We start from the raw sequence: 4,561 nt of genomic DNA on the forward strand, positions 1-4,561 counted from the left end.
AGTTCTAGTCAGCTGTAAAGAAAAATGAAGTTATGACAATTTGCAGAAAATAGATGGATCTGGAAAAACATTATACTTCTTTTTATTTATTATTTATTTATTTATTTATTTATTTATTTATTTATTTATTTGAGAGAGAGAGAAAGACAGAAAGAGGCAGAGAGAAGGACAGATAGAGAAAATGGGCACACCAGGGCATCCAGCCACTGCAAATGAACTCCAGACACATGTGCCACCTTGTGCATTTGGCTTATGTGGGTCCTGGGGAATTGAACCTGGGTCCTTTGGCTTTCTAGGCAAATGCCTTAACTGCTAAGCCATCTCTCCAGGCCCCCCAAATTATACTTAAGTGAAGTAACTCAGGCTTAGAAAGATAAATATATGTTCTCTCATGTGGATTCTAGTTTCAAAAAGGTAGGTTTGTTTGTAGGTAGCAGTAAGTGTCAGAACTAGTGCTCAGGAAGTTAGAATGAGGCTTGAAGAGAGGTGAAGTAGGGAGGGACTAGGGGAGGGATAATAGTGGAGGGACAGAAAGAAGAGGGTGGAAAGGTCTTGGGGACACAGGGGAAAGAGAAAGAGGGGAGGGCTACACAAAAGTAAAGACAGTATGTATAAGTACTATAGAAACTTATTTCATTAGCTAATTAGAAGAAATTTTTCAAAAAAAAGAAAAGGAGAGATAGTTTGGGTGAAAGTGCCATGCTGAGTGTAGAAAATTTTACCCTGAAGTTATAGGTTGGTACAGGTAAGCCCCACTGCAGAAAATGGGTCACCTTCCCTCACTCCCCACTCAGAGAGGCTGGTCAGAGAGGCCCACAAGGTCAGCAATACATTTGATTAATACTGACATTTGATTAATACTGCTCTTGCTCTTGGTTAGAGAACCTTCTCTTTATTAGTGAATACTGGAGAGCCCCCAAACCCATCAAAATGACAAAATGAAGAGAAAGCCTAGGGCTTAGCACTTAACAAGTCACTCTATTACACCCCAGGTCCAGGGAGCATTGCAGAGGAAATGGCTGAATGACCATGAGTGCTGCTTGCCCTGCTAGCTAGAAACTGTCTTTGTGGAGATGGCAGTGGACACCAAGGAAAATCAAAACACCTCAGTAGTAGATAAGAGGCAGTTGAGAGTGCAACACTAAAGGAGATTTTTATCAAGCCCTCCAACGCTCAGGAAATATTGAAGAAGAAGAGGAAGAAATGTAAGATTCACAGGGTGTGTAGGCGTACTTTGTGGCACTGTCCTCCCGACATGAACCAGCTGGTGAATTCATGACCCCTCTGTGGTGATTGATATCCCCAGAATAACAGCACTGTTTGGAGCCCATAAATATTTTGACATGGAGGGGGGAAGAGGACAATAGGAACAGGACATAAAAACAGAGGAAGGACTACCTTAAAAGAAGAGGGTCCTAGGGGGTGGGGAGCAGGGAAGTGAATACAAAAAAGGATAGTGGGAAAGGAACAAGATCAAATTACTACATGTTCATATATAAATTTCACAATGAAATCTTTAAAAGAATAAAATACCTGGATTTAAATTTAACCAGAAGGAGAAAATTTTTACTAAAACCTATGAGGTATTGATGAAAAAAATTGAAGAAGACCTACATTTTCTTGTTCTGCTTTACAATAGCATTTTCTTTTTTTTTCTCACTTTTTTTATTAACAACTTAGATGATTGTGAACAATTACCCATGGTAATGCCCTCCCTCCCCCCACTTTGCCCTTTGAAACTCCATTCTCCATCATATTCCCTCCCCCTCTCAGTCAGTCTCTCTTTTATTTTGATGTCATGATCTTTTCTTCTTATTATGATAGTCTTGTGTAGGTAGTGTCAGGCACTGTGAGGTCATGGATATCCAGGCCATTTTGTGTCTGAGGGGAGCACATTGTAAGGTGTCCTACGCTTCCTTTGGCTCTTACATTCTTTCTGCCACCTTTTCTGCAATAGACCTTGAGCCTTGGAAGTTGTGATAGAGATATTGCAGTGCTGAGCACTCCTGTTACTTCTTTCCAGCACCATGATGCCTTCTGTGTAATCTCAAGGTTACTACCATCTGAAAAGAGAAGGTTCTCCACCAAAAGTGAGAGTAGCATTAATAATATATAGGTATGAATATTAAGAGAAGTACTGGGCAGTTTGATGAGCATAGTATGTGCATTTAGCAAGACAGAAGCAGACATTGTACCCCTAGGGCTCATGACTATCCCTGTTTTAAATTTTCAGTATCAGAGATGTTTTCCCTCCCATGGAGCAGGCCTCTAGTCCAGTTAGAGGGCAGTTGGTTTCCACCATGACAGATGAGCCACAATTGCACCCATTGGCTCATTTGGCCTGGCTGGGAAAAGATAAAGCTTGCAGTGTCCACTGTTGAGTGTCTTCACTGGTGTTTTCTCTCTCTCCTATTGAACTACATGGAAGAATGGTTTCTTCCAGCTTTCTGTCAGCTGGTATACATGGAGGAGGTTATCAGCTCAGTTCCAGCAGGACTTTTCAGTGGCCTTGTAGCCCAAGTATGTGGAAGAAGACCTACATTTTCAAAAAGGCATTCTGTCTTCATGGGATGAAAGCTTCCTAAAGTTAAGAAGATGGCAATGAAGCCTGAAGTGATATATAGTCAGTGTAATATATATATAGTATATAGTATATATATATAGTGTGTGTATATATATATATATATATATATATATATATTATATAGTCACTGCAATAACAATTCTTGTAGAAATTAATAAATTCAAAAGAATTTTAAGGGCTCTAATTGCCAAAAAAATATTAGAAAAGAAGAACAAAGTTAAAGGACTCATGCTTCTCAATTTCAAAACTTACTGTAAAACTATTATAGTAACTATTGCCTGGGACTGATATAAAGCAGATGTATGTGCCTTTTTAATAGTCAAGAGTCTAGAGCTAGAGAGATGGCTTAGTGGTTAAAGGGGCTTACTTGCAAATGCTGATGGCCTGGGTTTGATTCCCCAGTACCCATGTAAAATCAAATGTACAAAGTGGCACATACATCTTAAGTTCATTTGCAGCAGTAGGAGCCCCTAGCATACCCATTCTCACTATCATTTCTTCTCTCTCCTAAATAAATGAATAAATAAATAGTTTTTAAAGAGTCTAGAAATGAACTCATATATCAAAGACTTCCTATTCACTGAGAAAAAGGCACTCTTTTAAACAAATAACACTGGGACAATTGAGTATGCATGTGTAGAAAAAATGAAGTTGAAACCTACCCCATACCATATCAAAAATTAATTCAAAATGGATGAGCACCCATGAAGTCAACCTTTTTCAGATTTAGCACCTAGCACATTTGATGGCTGAGTGGTATCCAGTTATGCACACAGACTCAACATTTTCTGTGTCTATTTGTTCATTTGTGGATATCTAGATGATTCCATATCCTTACTATGTGAATAAACTGTAATAAACATGGGTGTATAAGTATCTGGCATGCTGACATCATTTCATTATGTATATACTCAATTATAGTATTTCTGTATCATACAAATGTTATGTGTCAACTAAAAGAATAAAACATAGATCAACAGCCAGGCGTGATGACACTTTCCATAATTCCAGTACTTGGGAAGCTTAGACAAGAGCATTAGGATTTGTTTTAGATATTTTTAATTTATTGGTGAGGAGAAAGAGATAAAGGAAAACAATGGGAGCACCAGGCTTCTTACTACTGCAAACAAACTCCATATACATGTGATACTTTGTGCATCTGGCTTTATGTGGTTACTGAGGATCTGAACCTGGGCCGACAAGCTTTGCAAGCAAGTACCTTTAACTGCTGAGACATCTCCCCAGCTCCAGGATCAGGATTTCAAGGCTAGGCTGGTTTGCACACAAAGGACAAACAATTCAAATATAATAGCTTTAAAGGAATCTTTTAGAAAATGGGCTGGAGAAATGGCTTAGTGGTTAAGACACTTATCTGCAAAGCCTAAGACCCATGTTTGAGTCCCCAGAATCCACATAAACCATATGTACAAGGTGGTACATGTATCTGGAGTTCATTTGCAGTGGCTACAGGCCCTGGTGTGCCTATTATACCTGCTTCTTTCTCTCTGTCTCTCTTTAATAAACAACTATATAAAAAATTTTAAATGCTAAAAAAGTAAATACTGAGTGCCTGTGAAGCCTGAGGAGCCAAGTTTGATTCCCTAGAACCCATGTAGGACAGATGTACAAGGTGGCACATGCCTCTGGAGGTGGTTTTCAGTGGCTAGAGGCCCTGGATAAAGAAAGAAAGAAAGAAAGAAAGAAAGAAAGAAAGAAAGAAAGAAAGAAAGAAAGAAAGAAAGAAAGAAAGAAAGAAAGAAGGAAGGAAGGAAGGAAGGAAGGAAGGAAGGAAGGAAGGAAGGAAGGAAGGAAGGAAGGAAGGAAGGAAGGAAAGAAAGAAGGAGAGAGAGAGAGAGAGAAAGAAAGAAAGAAAGAGAGAAAGGAAGAAAGAGCGAGAGAGAGAGAGAGAAAGAGGGAAGGATGGAGGGAGGGAGGAAGAGAGAGGAAGGAAGGAAAGAAAGAAGGAGAGAGAGAGAG

Source organism: Jaculus jaculus, chromosome 15, assembly GCF_020740685.1.
Source record: "Jaculus jaculus isolate mJacJac1 chromosome 15, mJacJac1.mat.Y.cur, whole genome shotgun sequence".
In the NCBI taxonomy this organism is placed as follows: Eukaryota; Metazoa; Chordata; class Mammalia; order Rodentia; family Dipodidae; genus Jaculus; species Jaculus jaculus.